Consider the following 22,079-nt stretch of genomic DNA (forward strand, 5'->3'; position numbering starts at 1 on the left):
AGCTACTCCTCTTACTCAGTTGACCAGGAAGGGAGCTCCTTTTGTTTGGAGCAAGGCATGTGAGGACAGTTTCCAGAACCTTAAATAGAAGCTAGTTACCGCACCGGTTCTTACTGTACCTGATGGTTCTGGCAGTTTTTTGATTTATAGTGATGCTTCCAAGAAGGGTTTGGGTTGTGTTTTGATGCAACAGGGTAAGGTGGTCGCTTATGCTTCTCGTCAGTTGAAGAGTCATGAGCATAACTACCCTACACATGATTTAGAGTTGGCAGCAGTGGTTTTTGCTTTGAAAATATAGAGGCATTACTTATATGGTGAAAAGATACAGATCTTCACGGATCATAAGATCTTGAAATACTTCTTTACTCAGAAGGAATTGAATATGAGACAGCGAAGATGGCTTGAGTTAGTGAAGGATTACGATTGTGAGATACTGTATCATCCAGGCAAGGCAAATGTGGTAGCTGATGCTCTTAGTAGAAAGGTATGACATTCAGCAGCACTTATTACCCGACAAGCCCCGTTGCATCGGGATCTCGAGCGGGCTGAGATTGCTGTGTCAGTGGGGGCAGTCACTATGCAGTTAGCCCAGTTGACGGTACAGCCGACTTTGAGGCAAAGGATCATTGATGCTCAGGGTAACGATCCTTATTTGGTTGAGAAACGTGGCCTAGCAGAGGCAGGGCAAGCGGTTGAGTTCTCCATATCCTCTGATGGTGGACTTTTGTTTGAGAGACGCCTCTGTGTGCCGTCAGATAGTGCGGTTAAGACATAATTATTATCTGAGGCTTACAGTTCCCCGTTTTCCATGCACCCAGGTAGTACGAAGATGTATCAGGACCTGAAGCGGTTTATTGGTGGCGTAACATGAAGAGGGAGGTAGCAGAATTTGTTAGTAGATGCTTGGTGTGTCAGCAGATTAAGGCACCAAGGCAGAAACCAGCGGGTTTATTACAACCCTTGAGCATACCAGAATGGAAGTGGAAAAACGTGTCCATGGATTTCATTACAGGACTGTCGAGAACTCTGAGGGGTTTTACAGTGATTTGGGTTGTGGTGGACAGACTTACCAAATCAGCGCACTTCGTTCCGGGTAAATCCACCTATACTGCTAGTAAGTGGGCACAGCTGTACATGTCGGAGATAGTGAGATTACATGGAGTGCCAGTGTCGATTGTTTCAGATAGAGATGCCCGTTTCACTTCCAAATTCTGGAAGGGTTTGCAGACTGCTATGGTTACGAGGTTGGACTTTAGTACAGCTTTCCATCCACAGACTGACGGTCAGACTGAGCGTCTGAACCAAGTTTTAGAGGATATGTTGCGAGCGTGTGCATTGGAATTTCCAGGTAGCTGGGACTCCCACTTGCATTTGATGGAATTTTCTTATAATAACAGTTATCAGGCTACTATTGGCATGGCACCATTTGAGGCCTTGTACGGCAAATGTTGTAGATCCCCGGTTTGCTGGGGTGAGGTGGGTGAGCAGAGATTGATGGGTCCTGAGTTAGTTCAGTCTACTAACGAAGCGATACAGAAGATTAGATCACGCATGCATACCGCTCAGAGTAGGCAGAAGAGTTATGCAGATGTGAGGCGGAAGGATTTTGAGTTTGAGGTAGGGGACAAGGTGTTCTTAAAGGTAGCACCTATGAGAGGTGTCTTACGATTTGAAAGAAGGGGAAAGCTGAGTCCCCGTTTTGTTGGGCCGTTTGAAATTCTGGAGCGGATTGGCCCTGTAGCTTATCGCTTGGCGTTGCCACCATCACTCTCGACAGTTCATGATGTGTTTCATGTTTCTATGTTGAAGAAGTACGTGTCAGATCCATCCTATGTAGTGGATTACGAGCCACTGGAGATTGATGAAAACTTGAGCTATACTTAACAACCTGTTGAGGTGCTGGCTAGAGAGGTGAAAACGTTGAGGAATAAAGAAATCCCTTTAGTTAAAGTCTTATGGTGGAATCACCGAGTGGAAGAGGCTACATGAGAGCGAGAAGATGACATGAGGTCCCGTTATCCCGAACTGTTCGAAGAATAAAACTTTCGAAGACGAAAGTTCCCTAAGGAGGGAAGAATGTAACGCCCCGAATTTTCGAGGTAAACTTTTATCGTTTTGCGTAAATTTTTCGGAAATTTTAAATTTTTGAGTAAATTCTGAAATTTCTAAATTAATATTTGTAAATTTATATAATAATAATATAATATTAATTATATTATTATTATTATTATTTATTTTAATTTTTATATATAATTTAATATTAATGTTAGTTTTTTTTATTATTATTATTATTATTATTTATAATTATTATAAGTTAATATATATATATATAATAATAATTTTTTTAAAAAAAAATAAACCCTAAGGCGCGCGCGAGACACCCCCCCTTTCATCCATTTTCGTTTTCTCTTCCTTGCGCCGCCGCCCCTCCCTTCGCTTTCGATTTCTCCTTCTTCTTCTTCTTCCTTCATCGTCCGCCGCCGCTGTTTTCTTTTCTTTTTCCTTCCGTTCGCGCGCGTCCCCATCCTCTCCATCTCCGTCCTCTGTCCCCGTCTCCATCTCCGTCGACGTTCTTAGCTTCACCGGTTGTTCGCCGCAGCCACCATCCGCGCGTTGCGCCGTCTGTCGTCCATCTACAGACGACGTCTCCCTCTCTCTTCGTTTCTGCCACTGCCGGCGGCCTCTTCCTTCTCATCTCGTGTTCCCGATGCAAACAGAACACCGAGGGGAGCGCCGTCGTTGCCGGAAGGAGGAAGGAATACACCGAGCCGCGAAGTGAAGCCGGCCCGAGCCACGAATCCGAGTTGGGCCGAGCCGCAAGCCGAGCCGCGAGCCGAATTGAGCCGAGCCACGAGCCGAGCCGTAAACTGATCCAAGCCGAGCCAAGCCACGAGCTGGCCAACCTAAGCCACGAGCCAAGCCGAGTCGAGCCGAACACCTACAAGCCAAGCCGAGCTCCCTGTTCACCGAGCCACCTAAGCCTTCCTCCCTCCACTTCGGGTCACGGTGAGTCTTCAGTAAGGATTATTTTGATGAACTTCCTAATGTTGCTACGTCCGATTCGAATTTGAATATTGGAATAAGATTTGGTCCCACCTTTTCTCCCTTGAAGGTATTAAGGAGTTGACGTTTAAGTTCTCGGGTTCCGCGACAAGCTTGTTTGGAGATAGCTTTCCTTTCCTTGGGTAAGTCAACGGATGTTGCTTAGGACCATTTAAAATGACTTCTACTAGTATCATCGATTAAAACCTTCGTGTTTTCGTTTAGGTGGATCCGTTGAGCGTGGACTCGATAGAGGGGCATAACCAAGTTTCAGGTAAGGGTTTTCCTACTACTGAACCTCGGAGCGAGGCTGGAAACGTAGTAGTCCACAGGGGATTACACGTTAGTAACTGTACCGAATAAATATATGTGTGCTTGACTTTTAAGCATTGTTATTATTACTCTTGTCTGATGTAAAGGTAACGCGACCGCTGGTTGTAGCTTGTGTGCTATCGGGTATAAGGAGTTACTTGCTAATAGACCCCGATGCTGGATGTTCGGTATAGGGTGGTTATGTTAATGGGCTACGTTGTAGATTGGAATTGTATGTTGATGGACCTTGAAGTTACGGTTAGGTACGTGGTAGTCATGGGTCTGGACACTGATCATGGAGTTTGGACGGGAAGGACAGCGGGTCCGATTTTGATTGATTAGTTGATTGGGTCTAGGGGTTACCATAATGGTGTGCGAATTGGAAACGCGTATAGCAACTGAGGGTGTAGTTGTTTAAACCTATACTATTTGACTGGCAAAGCCTATGGCGAAAGTGTAATATGAGTGTTGATGGGGTATGACTGTGGTAGACGGTTAGTATGGACTGAGGGTAACGGTTAGCTTCATCTATGGGGTAGTGTACCTTACGGATATGTGCATCCTGCGAGAGCACTAGACTGATACGTGCATCCTTCGGGGGCACTAGACTGATATGTGCATCCTTCGGGAGCACTAGACTGATATGTGCATCTTTCGGGATCACTAGACTGATAGGTGTATCCTTCGGGATCACGAGACTGATATGTGCGTTCTACGGAACCACTAGACTGTTATGTAGGGTACCCCTGAATAGGAAGTTAACAGTTGTTCCCTAACGGGCCCAGTAGTGGGTCCCTTACTGGGTATGTTTATACTCACCCTTTTCTCTTCTTAAACTTTTCAGGTAAGGGCACAGCTAGGGGCAGACCGACGAGAGGCAGGAAGGATGCGTGAAGGTCATATGGACGCGTATGATTTTCTTATTGCTTCCGTCGATGTATTTTGTTAGAATATTTGGTTTTGTGATTTTGAGTTGATGACCTGAGTTTTTATTTGAAACTTTTGTGACTGTGATTTAAAATAGGGCCCGATATTGTTTTTTTGTAATATTTCTAACGTTTTAAGAAATCGTAACCGGTCCGTTATGAATTTTGTTTTGTGTGGTCGAGTCTTAGTACTGAGTATTGACCTTAGCTTAGTCCGGAAAGTTGGGTCGTTACACAACGAGAGATTAGTAGTAGTATTCATACTAAAATTTGGTCCGTTTCTTTAATAACTTTCTCTAGTTTCGATGGACTATTATGTTTTCTTTAATTGTTTCTTTTTCTTTCTAAACCTGACAGATGTGGACAAAGTAGAAAGTTGGGTGAATGGGTGTGATCAAACGTGTAAGAAGAACTGATGCTAAAGAAAAGAAGATGAAGTATACTGAGAGGAGAAGGGAACAGGGATTGGCTTTCCAAGATATACTATATATGAATAAACAAAAATCAAGTGGTGAAAATTAAAACCATTGGTTTAAAAAGATTATTATTTCATATTTAAGCATATGTTTTGTTTTGATATAAATAAAGTTTCAAGTTTTTGCATGTCGTTAATTATGAGCAATGGGTAAAAAAGAGCCCTTTCTCTCTTTTAATGCTATACGAGAATTATGTGTGTTTTGCCAAAATTTTTGCTTTACTATAGATTGTGTGTGTGTGTGTGTTTGTGGTTGAATTGGTGAATAAAGGTTAATAATCTCACAAACAAATTTTATTTCGTTGATTTGAAAATATTTCTAAGGCACCAATTATCTGTTTGAAGGTGGACGATCTAATCTCGGTCCACCTTATAATTGTTAAACTAAAAATTAATCTTAATTTGAAATAAGTGTTTTGGTTTTAAAAGATAGGATGGGTCAGTTGGATGCATCGAGCATTTTCACTAGGTTGGACATCCCATAACACCCTCTCATTACTCCTAGCTCACTAATTTCTCTTAAAAAATAATCCTAAATAGTTCTCGAAACCTACACAGCTATATAACAATCAAAATGATACCTCTAAAGTTTGTTTTATTTCTATTTTCAATTTAAAAAGTTGAGTTTCAGTTCCCCCTCCATTTATTGTTAAAAAAAAATGAACTATTTTAATTTCAATTTTTTTGAAGAAAATATTATAGATGAACAGGGAAAGTGTGAAAATAAATTTGAATGATTAGACAATAAGGTAAGGATAGAAATAATTCATTTTAATCCAAAAAAATTCACAGGTTATTTCGATAAGATAACTTTATGTTTCTTCTTTGGTCTCGAGGTGTCATGAACGATTTGTCTTCCAAAACAAAAAAAGTTATTTAACATCTCTTGAATGCTTTGTGTTTGAACAAGATTACATAACAAAATACTGTAGCGTGTGAGTAATTGTATATAAAAGAGAAAAAAATGAAGAGGAAAGAATTAAGGGAGCTATAATTTTTATGTTTTTTTATTGATAAGGAAAAACCATATATTTTTAAATCATCTGTATCCATTCAAATCTTCACATATTTCAAAGAAAAACATATCCTTCAAGTAATTATAGGTTTTAGGGTGTCCTTCACCCAAAGAGAAAAGGAAATTAATAATAATAATAATAATAATAATAATAATAATAATAATAATAATAATAATAATACTCACGAAGGATTATGCATGGCTTTTGATTCCTAGTTTTTTTTTTTTTTTTAAATAACTTTATTCCTTGTTCCAATTATTTTAACTCTGAATTTTTAAATTGTTTTCTTTAAAAAAGCTATGAGATATTCTTTCTAAAATGAAATATTAAAATGGATGGAAAAATGACGTGAAAAACAATAAATTATTAAAGAACTAAAATATTTGTTTTATTGTTTATGACCCAACATATTTCATATAAAAGAATGAATATTATTAATTATAGTAAAATGAAAAATGTATTACAAAAATCAAACGTTGAAAAGGTTAAGTACTTGATTTCTAACTTAATCATAATATTAGATCATAAGTACAAGAACTGGCTTTTCATTTCGTACATCAATTGAATAATGAAAGAAAGGTAATTGTAACAAATAAAAATGGTTGAAATGCCTTGAATTTAATTTGTTATGTGGTGCTACAAGCAACAAAGAACATTTGCACCGTTTGTATTAAGAAAACATTCTCTCTAATAATAGATTTTCTCTCTATCTCGTAAATGTAGCTAACACTTCGTTCGTAAACTACGTATATCAAATGTGTCGATTTCTCCACACGTTTTTGGTAATTTTATAGTTCGTCGTCATTTCTTCAACAAAAGTTGTGACATCTCTCTTTATCTTTTCAATGTGGGTGATTCTCAACTTACTCCAAACTATGTAATCTATTTGAGTTCACGAGTCCTTGTCCGAATATAATATCTTTTTATACTTGTAACGACCCAACTTTCCGGACTAAGCTGAGGTCACCACCAAATACCAAAACTCGACCATTCAACATAAAATTTAAAACGGACCAGTTACGATTCATTAAAGCATTAGAAACCTTACAAAAAGACAGTTTCGGGCCCTATTTTAAATCAATCAAAAAGTCACAAATAAAAACTCAAGTCACCAGTTCAAAATCACAAGTCAAAATATTCTGACAAAATACATAGCGGAAGCGATAAGAAAACCAGACGCGTCCATATGGCCTTCACGCGTCCTTCCTGCCTCTCGTCGGTCTGCCCCTCGCTGTGCCCTTACCTGAAAAGTTAAAGAAGAGAAAAGGGTGAGTATAAACATACCCAGTAAGGGACCCACTACTGGGCCCGTTAGGGGACAACAGTTAACTTCCTATTCGGGGGTACCCTACATAACAGTCTAGTGGTTCCGTAGAACGCACATATCAGTCTAGTGCTCCCGAAGGAGGCACATATCAGTCTGGTGCTCCCGAAGGATGCACGTATCAGTCTGGTGCTCCCGAAGGATGCACGTATCAGTCTGGTGCTCCCGAAGGATGCACGTATCAGTCTCGTGCTCTCGAAGGATGCACACGTCTGTCTAGTGCTCTCGAAGGATGCACCTATCAGTCTAATGCTCCCGAAGGATGCACCTATCCGTAAGGCACACTACCCCATAGATGAAGCTAACCGTTACCCCTCAGTCCATACTAAACCGTCTACATCAGTCATACCCCAACGGCATTCATATTACAGTTCCGCCATAGGCTTTGTCAGTCAGATAGTATAGGTTTAAACAACTACGCCCTCAGTTGCTATACGCATCACCAATTCGCACACCATTAGGGAAAACCCTAGACCCAATCAACTAACCAACCAAAACCGGACTCACTGTCCTTCCCCGTCCAAACTCCATGATCAACATCCAGACCAATGCTTTACTACATACTGAACCGTAACTTCAAGGTCCATCAACATAAAATCTCAATCTACAATTAGCAGTCACAGTATCTTTACATCAGACAAAATATAATAACAGTGCTTAACAGTCAACACGCATACAGTTATTCAGTACAGTCACTAACGTGTAATCCCTTGTGGATTACTACGTTTTCAGCCTGGATTCGGGGTCCAGTAGTAGGAAAACCCTTACCTGATACTCGGTTATGCCCCTCGATTGAATCCACGCTCAACGGATCAACCTAAACGAAAACACAAAGGTTTTAGTTGATGACTCTAGTAGAAGTCGTTTTAAAAGGTCCGAAACGACACCCGTTGACTTACCCAAGGAAAGGAAGCTATCTCCAACCAAGCCTGCCGCAGAACCCGAGGGCTTAAACGTCAACTCCTTACTACCTTTAAGGGGTGAAAGATAGGATCAAAACTTATTCCAATAATCAACTCGAATCGGATATGGCAACATTAGGGAATTCATCAAACAAAACCTTACCGAAGACTCACCGTGAACCGAAGTGGAGGAAGGAAGGCTTAGGTGGCTCGGCTCGGCTCGGCTTGGACTCGGCTCAGCTCGGCTCGGCTCGGCTCGGCTTAACTCGGCTTGGTTCTCGGCTCGGCTCGGCTCGGCTTGGTTCTCGGCTCGGCTTGCTTCTCGGCTCGGCTCGGCTCGGCTCGGCTTGGCTTGGTTCTCGGCTCGGCTCGGCTCGGCTCGGCTTGGTTCTCGGCTCGGCTCGGCTCAGTTTTCGGCTCGGCTCGGGTACGGCTCGCGGCTCGGCTGAGATTCACGACTCGGCTTGGCTTCGCGCGGCGCCTGCAATACTCGAGCTCCACGATCGTTGAAGGCTCGCCGCCGGCCGCTTGGCGAACGGTGCAACTCGCTTCAATGCGGCGGACGGCCAACGGAGGAGGCGTTCGGCGGTGGAAACAAATGGACAGGCGGCGGTGGCGTTGGCTGGCTGCGAAACGGAGATCCGGTAAGCTTCACGACTGCGACTGTGGGCTCGGGTTGACCGGAGAAGAAGGAGAAGAAGGGCTGAGGTCGCGTCGGCTGAAGAACAACCAAGCTGGAGACGAAGGAGCCGGCGGTGATGCAGAAACGAAGAAGAAAGAGATGGAGGCGGTGGATGGCGGCGTCGGGTGGAGGATGGAGGAAGAAGAGAAAACGGATGGGGCTCGCGGCGCGGTGGAGAAGAAGAAAGCGGAAACGAAAAAGAAGGGGGGGTCTGTGTCGTGCGCGGGTTAGGGTTACGTTTTTAAAAAAAAAAATTATTATTATATATATATATATATATATATATATATATATATATATATATATATATATATATATATATCTTTTAATAATAAAATAAATAGGATATTATTATTATTATATATATATATATATATATATATATATCAATTTTTTAATTATCATAATTAATAATAAACAAATCTATAAAGTATTATTATTATATACATATATATATTAACTTTAAAAAATTTTATTAATAACAATAATACTAATAATAATAATAATAATAGAAAATATTAATATTAAATTTTATATAAGGATAAAAATAAATACTAATAAAAATAATGATATAATTACTATTATATTATTATTATATAAATTTAAAAATATAAATTTCAGAATTCCAGAAATAAATCCAAATTTAAAATTTCCGAAAAATTACATAAAACGGTAAAAGTTTACCTCGAAAATTCGGGGCGTTACAATACTAATTGTGACATCAACTTTCTATTTTTATACTAATTCATTTAATATTAAATTAGTAATTGGAGAGAAATATGATGCAGATATAGTGATTCAAATCGTAAGCCTCATGATCGCTAACACATATCACATGTCAGTTGACCTATATGTTTTATACTAATAAAATTCTTTATGTCGATTGATAACTCAGCTAATTAGGTGAAGAAATATGTTATGATCCTGAAAAATAAATAAATAAACAATTGGTATAGAGATCACTTCTAGGTTTAATAACTTAAGCGTGTTGTAATATTTTGAAGAAAAATAATTATAAATGTAACAAATGATACTATGATCTTATTAATTGATATGGTCTAGGTCTATCATTGATGTAGCACTATATATGTGTGTGTGTCTATTTGTTATATTTAGAACTAAAGAATCCGTTGGGAGTGTCAAACATAATTTAAGGGCATGTTGAAGTAAATTTTCAAAATAGCAAATTGGTAAACTACAAATGGATCGTCGACATTTGTAGGGTTTTAACGTGTAAGGTGTATTTAGCCACAAGCGGAAATTACATTTGTCCAAAAACTTGAGGTGAAGGGAAGCGTGGCAGCGTGTCATCGTAATACGTTCGTTTTCCGATAGTATCGTCATGAATACCGTTTCTTCCTCAATCCGATTTGTAGGGTCGTGGTTTAAACCAAGAGTTTTTTTTTTCTATATATATATAGAGGGTTTTTCAATCTTATTTTCTATAGAACCAAGTGCTCAACGATACATAATTTTGAACCACAAGAAAATTGAAATTAAGAAAAAAATGAAATCAGTTGTAATTTTTTTTATTATTCTTAGCATACTTGGTGCAGAATCCACATCTACATTTAAGGATTCCCATATGGATAAACATGCGGTTGATCTTCATAAATTTTGTAAACTTGGTTGTGTCTTTTCTCTTTGCAGCAATGTTTCCACCCCAGAAAACCTGAGTGAGCTAATTTCTAGTACTCTTGTATTACCTATTTTATTCTTGTACATTTTTGGATGAAGCTAATATATATTTTAATCGTTTAAGTTTTTGGACTTTTGACGTCTCAATCTAAATGCTATTACATATAAGTAACCTCTTGTTTGGTTCTTTTCTTCTTCCGGCTTCTATAATATTGTTCCTTTCACATGGCTCTTTTGATTATACATATCTATGAATGTCACATTCTAGTTGTGATATTCTGGTCCACCTACAGCTAATTCACATCATCTTCTCTTTTGTTCCAAAAAAAAAAAAAAAAGAGTTTTAGGTTAATGTGTTTTTTGATATTTCTTTTAAATTTTAAGCAGTAGTACTGCTGGCAAACATGTTGTAATGAAAATAATTCATAGAGGAAGACAATGTTTGCTATTGAGCATGAAATGTCATTAGAGATGATCCTTGTCATGACTAACATTCAATTAGAGTAGTATTCATATACAAAATTTGTATCTCGAACTCACAATCAACGAGAGATTTGTAGTAGTATTCATACTAAAATTTGGTCCGTTTCTTTAATAACTTTCTCTAGTTTTGATGGACTATTATGTTTTCTTTAATTGTTTCTTTTTCTTTCTAAACCTGACAGATGTGGACAAAGTAGAAAGTTGTGTGAATGGGTGTGATCAAACGTGTAAGAAGAACTGATGCTAAAGAAAAGAAGATGAAGTATACTGAGAGGAGAAGGGAACGAGGATTGGCTTTCCAAGATATACTATATATGAATAAACAAAAATCAAGTGATGAAAATTAAAACCATTGGTTTAAAAAGATTATTATTTCATATTTAAGCATATGTTTTGTTTTGATATAAATAAAGTTTCAAGTTTTTGCATGTCGTTAATTATGAGCAATGGTAAAAAGGAGCCCTTTCTCTCTTTTAATGCTATACGAGAATTAAGTGTGTTTTGCCAGAATTTTTGCTTTACTATAGATTGTGTGTGTGTGTGTGTGTGTTTGTGGTTGAATTGGTGAATAAAGGTTAATAATCTCACAAACAAATTTTATTTCGTTGATTTGAAAATATTTCTAAGGCACCAATTATCCGTTTGAAGGTTGACGATCTAATCTCGGTCCACCTTATAATTGTTAAACTAAAAATTAATCTTAATTTGAAATAAGTGTTTTGGTTTTAAAAGATAGGATGGGTCAGTTGGATGCATCGAGCATTTTCACTAGGTGGACACCCCATAACACCCTCTCATTACTCCTAGCTCACTAATTTCTCTTAAAAAATAATCCTAAAAAGTTCTCGAAACCTACACAGCTATATAACAATCAAAATGATACCTCTAAAGTTTGTTTTATTTCTATTTTCAATTTAAAAAGTTGAGTTTTAATTCCCCCTCCATTTATTGTTAACAAAAATGAACTATTTTAATTTCATTTTTTTTTAGAAGTTATTATAGATGAACCGGGAAAGTGTGAAAATAATTAATTTGAATGATTAGAAAATAAGGGAACGATAGAAATAATTCATTTTAATCAAAAAAAAAAATTCACAGGTTATTTCGATAAGATAACTTTATGTTTCTTCTTTGGTCTCGATGGGTCATGAACGATTTGTCTTCCTAAACAAAAAAAGTTATTTAGCATCTCTTGAATGCAACGTGTTTCAACAAGATTACTTAATAGAATACTGTAGCGTGTGAGTAATTGTATATAAATGAGAAAAAAATGAAGAGGAAAGAATTAAGGGAGCTATAATTTTTTATGTTTTTTTATTGATAAGGAAAAACCATATATTTTTAAATCATCTGTATCCATTCAAATCTTCACATATTTCAAAGAAAAACATATCCTTCAAGTAATTATAGGTTTTAGGGTGTCCTTCACCCAAAGAGAAAAGGAAATAATAATAATAATAATAATAGTAATAATACTCACGAAGGATTATGCATGGCTTTTGATTCTTAGTTTTTTTTTTTTAAATAACTTTATTCCTTGTTCCAATTATTTTAACTCTGAATTTTTAAAATGTTTTCTTTAAAAAAGCTATGAGATACTCTTTCTAAAATGAAATATTAAAATGGATGGAAAAATGAAGTGCAAAAACAATAAATTATTAAAGTACTAAAATATTTGTTTTATTGTTTATGACCCAACATATTTCATATAAAAGAGTGAATATTATTAATTATAGTAAAATGAAAAATGTATTACAAAAATCAAACGTTGAAAGGCTTAAGTACTTGATTTCTAACTTAATCATAATATTAGATCATAAGTACAAGAACTGACTTTTCATTTCGTACATCAATTGAATAATGAAAGAAAGGTAATTGTAACTAATAAAAATGGTTGAAATGCCTTGAATTTAATTTGTCATGTGGTGCTACAAACAACAAAGAACATTTGCACCGTTTGTATTAAGAAAACATTCTCTCTAATAATAGATTTTCTCTCTATCTCGTAAATGTAGCTAACACTTCGTTCGTAAACTACGTATATCAAATGTGTCGATTTCTCCATACGTTTTTGGTAATTCTATAGTTCGTCGTCGATTTCTTCAACAAAAGTTGTGACATCTTTCTTTATCTTTTCAATGTGGGTGATTCTCAACTTACTCCAAACTATGTAGTCTATTTGAGTTCACGAGTCCTTGTCCGAATATAATATCTTTTTATACTAATTGTGACATCAACTTTCTATTTTTATACTAATTGATTTAATATTAAATTAGTAATTGGAGAGAAATATGATGCGGATATAGTGATTCAAATCGTAAGCCTCATGATCGCTAACACATATCACATGTCAGTTGACCTATATGTTTTATACTAATAAAATTCTTTATGTCGATTGATAACTCAGCTAATTAGGTGAAGAAATATGTTATGATCCTGAAAAATAAATAAATAAACAATTGGAATAGAGATCACTTCTAGGTTTAATAACTTAAGCGTGTTGTAATATTTTGAAGAAAAATAATTATAAATGTAACAAATGATACTATGATCTTATTAATTGATATGGTCTAGGTCTATCATTGATGTAGCACTATATATATGTGTGTGTCTATTTGTTATATTTAGAACTAAAAAATCCGTTGGGAGTGTCAAACATAATATAAGGGCATGTTGAAGTAAATTTTCAAAATAGCAAATTGGTAAACTACAAATGGATCGTCCACATTTGTAGGGTTTTAACGTGTAAGGTGGATTTAGCCACAAGCGAAAATTACATTTGTCCAAAAACTTGAGGTGAAGGGAAGCGTGGCAGCGTGTCATCGTAATACGTTCGTTTTCCGATAGTATCGTCATGAATACCGTTTCTTCCTCAATCCGATTTGTAGGGTCGTTGTTTAAACCAAGAGTTTTTTTTCCTATATATATATAGAGGGTTTTTCAATCTTATTTTCTATAGAACCAAGTGCTCAACGATACATAATTTTGAACCACAAGAAAATTGAAATTAAGAAAAAAATGAAATCAGTTGTAATTTTTTTAATTATTCTTAGCATACTTGGTGCAGAATCCACATCTACATTTAAGGATTCCCCTACGGATACCAACCATGCGGTTGATCTTCATAAATTTTGTAAACTTGGTTGTGTCTTTTCTCTTTGCAGCAATGTTTCCACCCCAGAAAACCTGAGTGAGCTAATTTCTAGTACTCTTGTATTACCTATTTTATTCTTGTACATTTTTGGATGAAGCTAATATATATTTTAATCGTTTAAGTTTTTGGACTTTTGACGTCTCAATCTAAATGCTATTACATATAAGTAACCTCTTGTTTGGTTCTTTTCTTCTTCCGGCTTCTATAATATTGTTCCTTTCACATGGCTCTTTTGATTATACTTATCTATGAATGTCACATTCTAGTTGTGATATTCTGGTCCACCTACAGCTAATTCACATCATCTTCTCTTTTGTTCCAAAAAAAAAAAAAAAAAGAGTTTTAGGTTAATGTGTTTTTTGATATTTCTTTTAAATTTTAAGCAGTAGTACTGCTGGCAAACATGTTGTAATGAAAATAATTCATAGAGGAAGACAATGTTTGCTATTGAGCATGAAATGTCATTAGAGATGATCCTTGTCATGACTAACATTCAATTAGAGTAGTATTCATATACAAAATTTGTATCTCGAACTCACAATCAACGAGAGATTTGTAGTAGTATTCATACTAAAATTTGGTCCGTTTCTTTAATAACTTTCTCTAGTTTTGATGGACTATTATGTTTTCTTTAATTGTTTCTTTTTCTTTCTAAACCTGACAGATGTGGACAAAGTAGAAAGTTGTGTGAATGGGTGTGATCAAACGTGTAAGAAGAACTGATGCTAAAGAAAAGAAGATGAAGTATACTGAGAGGAGAAGGGAACGAGGATTGGCTTTCCAAGATATACTATATATGAATAAACAAAAATCAAGTGATGAAAATTAAAACCATTGGTTTAAAAAGATTATTATTTCATATTTAAGCATATGTTTTGTTTTGATATAAATAAAGTTTCAAGTTTTTGCATGTCGTTAATTATGAGCAATGGGTAAAAAGGAGCCCTTTCTCTCTTTTAATGCTATACGAGAATTAAGTGTGTTTTGCCAGAATTTTTGCTTTACTATAGATTGTGTGTGTGTGTGTGTGTGTTTGTGGTTGAATTGGTGAATAAAGGTTAATAATCTCACAAACAAATTTTATTTCGTTGATTTGAAAATATTTCTAAGGCACCAATTATCCGTTTGAAGGTTGACGATCTAATCTCGGTCCACCTTATAATTGTTAAACTAAAAATTAATCTTAATTTGAAATAAGTGTTTTGGTTTTAAAAGATAGGATGGGTCAGTTGGATGCATCGAGCATTTTCACTAGGTGGACACCCCATAACACCCTCTCATTACTCCTAGCTCACTAATTTCTCTTAAAAAATAATCCTAAAAAGTTCTCGAAACCTACACAGCTATATAACAATCAAAATGATACCTCTAAAGTTTGTTTTATTTCTATTTTCAATTTAAAAAGTTGAGTTTCAATTCCCCCTCCATTTATTGTTAACAAAAATGAACTATTTTAATTTCATTTTTTTTTAGAAGATATTATAGATGAACCGGGAAAGTGTGAAAATAATTAATTTGAATGATTAGAAAATAAGGGAACGATAGAAATAATTCATTTTAATCAAAAAAAAAAAAATTCACAGGTTATTTCGATAGTTAACTTTATGTTTCTTCTTTGGTCTCGATGGGTCATGAACGATTTGTCTTCCTAAACAAAAAAAGTTATTTAGCATCTCTTGAATGCAACGTGTATCAACAAGATTACTTAATAGAATACTGTAGCGTGTGAGTAATTGTATATAAATGAGAAAAAAATGAAGAGGAAAGAATTAAGGGAGCTATAATTTTTTATGTTTTTTTATTGATAAGGAAAAACCATATATTTTTAAATCATCTGTATCCATTCAAATCTTCACATATTTCAAAGAAAAACATATCCTTCAAGTAATTATAGGTTTTAGGGTGTCCTTCACCCAAAGAGAAAAGGAAATAATAATAATAATAATAATAGTAATAATACTCACGAAGGATTATGCATGGCTTTTGATTCTTAGTTTTTTTTTTTTTAAATAACTTTATTCCTTGTTCCAATTATTTTAACTCTGAATTTTTAAAATGTTTTCTTTAAAAAAGCTATGAGATACTCTTTCTAAAATGAAATATTAAAATGGATGGAAAAATGAAGTGCAAAAACAATAAATTATTAAAGTACTAAAATATTTGTTTTATTGTTTATGACCCAACATATTTCATATAAAAGAGTGAATATTATTAATTATAGTAAAATGAAAAATGTATTACAAAAATCAAACGTTGAAAGGCTTAAGTACTTGATTTCTAACTTAATCATAATATTAGATCATAAGTACAAGAACTGACTTTTCATTTCGTACATCAATTGAATAATGAAAGAAAGGTAATTGTAACTAATAAAAATGGTTGAAATGCCTTGAATTTAATTTGTCATGTGGTGCTACAAACAACAAAGAACATTTGCACCGTTTGTATTAAGAAAACATTCTCTCTAATAATAGATTTTCTCTCTATCTCGTAAATGTAGCTAACACTTCGTTCGTAAACTACGTATATCAAATGTGTCGATTTCTCCATACGTTTTTGGTAATTCTATAGTTCGTCGTCGATTTCTTCAACAAAAGTTGTGACATCTTTCTTTATCTTTTCAATGTGGGTGATTCTCAACTTACTCCAAACTATGTAGTCTATTTGAGTTCACGAGTCCTTGTCCGAATATAATATCTTTTTATACTAATTGTGACATCAACTTTCTATTTTTATACTAATTGATTTAATATTAAATTAGTAATTGGAGAGAAATATGATGCGGATATAGTGATTCAAATCGTAAGCCTCATGATCGCTAACACATATCACATGTCAGTTGACCTATATGTTTTATACTAATAAAATTCTTTATGTCGATTGATAACTCAGCTAATTAGGTGAAGAAATATGTTATGATCCTGAAAAATAAATAAATAAACAATTGGAATAGAGATCACTTCTAGGTTTAATAACTTAAGCGTGTTGTAATATTTTGAAGAAAAATAATTATAAATGTAACAAATGATACTATGATCTTATTAATTGATATGGTCTAGGTCTATCATTGATGTAGCACTATATATATGTGTGTGTCTATTTGTTATATTTAGAACTAAAAAATCCGTTGGGAGTGTCAAACATAATATAAGGGCATGTTGAAGTAAATTTTCAAAATAGCAAATTGGTAAACTACAAATGGATCGTCCACATTTGTAGGGTTTTAACGTGTAAGGTGGATTTAGCCACAAGCGAAAATTACATTTGTCCAAAAACTTGAGGTGAAGGGAAGCGTGGCAGCGTGTCATCGTAATACGTTCGTTTTCCGATAGTATCGTCATGAATACCGTTTCTTCCTCAATCCGATTTGTAGGGTCGTTGTTTAAACCAAGAGTTTTTTTTCCTATATATATATAGAGGGTTTTTCAATCTTATTTTCTATAGAACCAAGTGCTCAACGATACATAATTTTGAACCACAAGAAAATTGAAATTAAGAAAAAAATGAAATCAGTTGTAATTTTTTTAATTATTCTTAGCATACTTGGTGCAGAATCCACATCTACATTTAAGGATTCCCCTACGGATACCAACCATGCGGTTGATCTTCATAAATTTTGTAAACTTGGTTGTGTCTTTTCTCTTTGCAGCAATGTTTCCACCCCAGAAAACCTGAGTGAGCTAATTTCTAGTACTCTTGTATTACCTATTTTATTCTTGTACATTTTTGGATGAAGCTAATATATATTTTAATCGTTTAAGTTTTTGGACTTTTGACGTCTCAATCTAAATGCTATTACATATAAGTAACCTCTTGTTTGGTTCTTTTCTTCTTCCGGCTTCTATAATATTGTTCCTTTCACATGGCTCTTTTGATTATACTTATCTATGAATGTCACATTCTAGTTGTGATATTCTGGTCCACCTACAGCTAATTCACATCATCTTCTCTTTTGTTCCAAAAAAAAAAAAAAAAAGAGTTTTAGGTTAATGTGTTTTTTGATATTTCTTTTAAATTTTAAGCAGTAGTACTGCTGGCAAACATGTTGTAATGAAAATAATTCATAGAGGAAGACAATGTTTGCTATTGAGCATGAAATGTCATTAGAGATGATCCTTGTCATGACTAACATTCAATTAGAGTAGTATTCATATACAAAATTTGTATCTCGAACTCACAATCAACGAGAGATTTGTAGTAGTATTCATACTAAAATTTGGTCCGTTTCTTTAATAACTTTCTCTAGTTTTGATGGACTATTATGTTTTCTTTAATTGTTTCTTTTTCTTTCTAAACCTGACAGATGTGGACAAAGTAGAAAGTTGTGTGAATGGGTGTGATCAAACGTGTAAGAAGAACTGATGCTAAAGAAAAGAAGATGAAGTATACTGAGAGGAGAAGGGAACGAGGATTGGCTTTCCAAGATATACTATATATGAATAAACAAAAATCAAGTGATGAAAATTAAAACCATTGGTTTAAAAAGATTATTATTTCATATTTAAGCATATGTTTTGTTTTGATATAAATAAAGTTTCAAGTTTTTGCATGTCGTAATACGTTCGTTGTAACGACCCAACTTTCCGGACTAAGCTGAGGTCACTACCAAATACCAAAACTCGACCATTCAACATAAAATTTAAAACGGACCAGTTACGATTCATTAAAAGCATTAGAAACATTACAAAAAGACAGTTTCGGGCCCTATTTTAAATCAATCATAAAAAGTCTCAAATAAAAACTCAAGTCATCAGTTCAAAATCACAAGTCAAATATTCTGACAAAATACATAGCGGAAGCGATAAGAAAACCTAACGCGTCCATATGGCCTTCACGCGTCCTTCCTGCCTCTCGTCGGTCTGCCCCTCGCTGTGCCCTTACCTGAAAAGTTAAAGAAGAGAAAAGGGTGAGTATAAACATACCAAGTAAGGGACCCACTACTGGGCCCGTTAGGGGACAACAGTTAACTTCCTATTCGGGGGTACCCTACATAACAGTCTAGTGGTTCCGTAGAACGCACATATCAGTCTAGTGCTCCCGAAGGATGCACACATCAGTCTCGTGCTTTCGAAGGATGCACATATCAGTCTAGTGCTCCCGAAGGATGCACGCATCAGTCTAGTGCTCTCGAAGGATGCACAGATCAGTCTAGTGCTCCCGAAGGATGCACATATCAGTCTAGTGCTCCCGAAGGATGCACACATCAGTCTAGTGCTCCCGAAGGATGCACATATCCGTAAGGCACACTACCCCATAGATGAAGCTAACCGTTACCCCTCAGTCCATACTAAACTGTCTACAACAGTCACACCCCAACGGCATTCATATTGCAATTCCGCCATAGGCTTTGTCAGTCAGATAGTATAGGTTTAAACAACTACACCCTCAGTTGCTAAACGCATCACCAATTCGCACACCATTAGGGAAGACCCTAGACCCAATCAACTAACCAACCAAAACCGGACTCACTGTCCTTCCCCGTCCAAACTCCATGATCAACATCCAGACCAATGATTACTACATACTGAACCGTGACTTCAAGGTCCATCACATAAAATCCCAATCTACAATTAGCAGTCACAGTACCTTTACATCAGACAAAATATAATAACAGTGCTTAACAGTCAACACACATACATTTATTCAGTACATTCACTAACGTGTAATCCCCTGTGGATTTCCACGTTTTCAGCCTCGATCCGAGGTCCAGTAGTAGGAAAACCCTTACCTGAAACTCGGTTATGCCCCTCGATCGAATCCACGCTCAACGGATCAACCTAAACGAAAACACAAAGGTTTTAGTTGATGACTCTAGTAGACATCGTTTTAAAAGGTCCGAAACGACACCCGTTGACTTACCCAAGGAAAGGAAAGCTATCTCCAAACAAGCCTGCCGCGGGACCCGAGAACTTAAGCGTCAACTCCTTACTACCTTCAAGGGAGAAAAGTAGGGCCATATCTTATTCCAATATTCAAACTCCAATCGAATGTAGCAACATTAGGGAATTCATCGAAAACAATCCTTACCGAAAACTCACCGTGACCCGGAGTGGAGGAAGGAACGCTTAGGTGGCTCGGTGAACAAGGAGCTCGGCTCGGCTCGGCTCACCCTCGGCTCGGCTCGGCCTGGCCTCGGCTCGACCTACTCTCGGCTCGGTTCGGCTTGGCCTCGGCTCGGCTCAACTCGGCTCGCGGCTCGGCTTGGCCTCGGCTCGCGGCTCGGCTCAACTCAACTCGGCTTGGCTTGGTCTTCGGCTTAATTCGGCTCGTGGCTCAACTCGTGGCGCGGCTTGTGGCGCGGCTCGTGGCGCAGCTCAGCTCGGTCTCCGGTTCGGGTCGGCTTGGATTCGCGATTCGGGTCGGGTTCGATTGAAACCGGAGCAACCACGAGCGACGGATTTCAGCGTTCGGCGACCGGGATGATTCGCAGCTTGTCCGACGACTGGCCCTACTTCCACGCGGCGGAGGGCGACGGCGGATATGGTCGGACGAAGGACGCACGGCGGCGTTCGGTTGTTTGAACCCGAGAGGAGACCCGAAATGGTAGGAAGCCGCGGCGGTGAGATTCCGACGACGGAGACGAAGGCGGACGACTACCACACGGACGGAGACGGAGAGGAAGAGAGATGGTGGCGGAAACGGTCGGAAGGAGAAGAGAATGAAGAGGAAGAGATGGCGGCGGCGCTTCGTGAAGGCGGTGGAGAAGAAAACGGAAATGAAGGGGGGGGTCTGTGTCGCGCGTGCCCTCTTAGGGTTTTTTAAAAAAAAAAAAATTTATTATATATATATATATACTTTTAATAATTATAAAATAATAATAATAATATAAGGTAACAATAATAATATATAGTAATATTAATATTAAATAATAAAAATAAATTTAACATTAGATAATAATATTGTTATTGTTTTAAAATAATAATATTACTATAATATTAAATAATAATAATAATTATAATATTAATATTATAATAAATAAAATAAATAATAATAATAATAATATAATAAATATTATATTATTATTATATCAATTTACACCAACATTTTAGATTTCCGAAAAAAATTTACATAAAACGAGAAAATTTTACCTCGAATTTTCGGGGCGTTACATTCTTCCCTCCTTAGGGAACTTTCGTCCTCGAAAGTTTTATTCCTCGAACAGTTCGGGATAACGGGACCTCATGTCATCTTCACGCTCCCACGTAGCCTCTTCTACCCGGTGATTCCGCCATAAGACTTTAACCAGAGGGATTTCTTTATTCCTCAACGTTTTCACCTCTCTAGCAAGCACCTCAACAGGTTGTTCAGTATAGCTCAAGTTTTCATCAATCTCTAGTGGCTCGTAATCCACTACATTGGATGCATCTGGCACGTACTTCCTCAACATAGAGACATGAAACACATCGTGAACTGTCGAGAGTGATGGTGGCAACGCCAAGCGATAAGCCACAGGGCCAATCCGCTCCAGAATCTCAAACGGCCCAACAAAACGGGGACTCAGTTTTCTCCTCCTTTCAAATCGTAAGACACCTCTCATAGGTGCTACCTTTAAGAACACCTTGTCCCCTACCTCAAATTCGAGATCCTTCCGCCTCACATCTGCATAACTCTTCTGTCTACTCTGAGCGGTATGCATGCGTGATCTAATCTTCTGTATCGCTTCGTTGGTAGACTGAACTAACTCAGGGCCCATCAATCTCTGCTCACCCACCTCACCCTAGCAAACCGGGGATCTACAACATTTGTCGTACAAGGCCTCAAATGGTGCCATGCCAATAATAGCCTGATAACTGTTATTATAACCAAATTCCATCAAATGTAAGTGGGAGTCCCAGCTACCTGAAAATTCCAATGCACACGCTCCCAACATATCCTCTAAAACTTGGTTCAGACGCTCAGTCTGACCGTCAGTCTGTGGATGGAAAGTTGTACTAAAGTCTAACCTCGTGCCCATAGCAGTCTGCAAACCCTTCCAGAATTTGGAAGTGAAACGGGCATCTCTATCAGAAACAATCGACACTGGCACTCCATGTAATCTCACTATCTCAGACATGTACAGCTGTGCCCACTTACTAGCAGTATAGGTGGATTTATCCGGAACGAAGTGCGCTGATTTGGTAAGTCT

General features: G+C 36.7%; 2 long non-coding RNA genes across 2 annotated transcripts; both read left to right on the forward strand.

Annotated features, from left to right (window-relative positions):
• Nucleotides 1-13,738: 13,738 nt before the first annotated feature.
• On the forward strand, nucleotides 13,739-14,947 carry LOC127151418 (uncharacterized). The gene is made up of 2 exons (XR_007824354.1): nucleotides 13,739-13,990; nucleotides 14,619-14,947. It is a non-coding gene; the product is annotated as an uncharacterized LOC127151418 (long non-coding RNA).
• Nucleotides 14,948-17,398: 2,451 nt separating this feature from the next.
• Nucleotides 17,399-18,503, forward strand: LOC127151422 (uncharacterized). The gene is made up of 2 exons (XR_007824358.1): nucleotides 17,399-17,629; nucleotides 18,258-18,503. It is a non-coding gene; the product is annotated as an uncharacterized LOC127151422 (long non-coding RNA).
• Nucleotides 18,504-22,079: the final 3,576 nt, after the last annotated feature.

This window comes from Cucumis melo, chromosome 1, assembly GCF_025177605.1.
Source record: "Cucumis melo cultivar AY chromosome 1, USDA_Cmelo_AY_1.0, whole genome shotgun sequence".
Lineage (NCBI taxonomy): Eukaryota > Viridiplantae > Streptophyta > Magnoliopsida > Cucurbitales > Cucurbitaceae > Cucumis > Cucumis melo.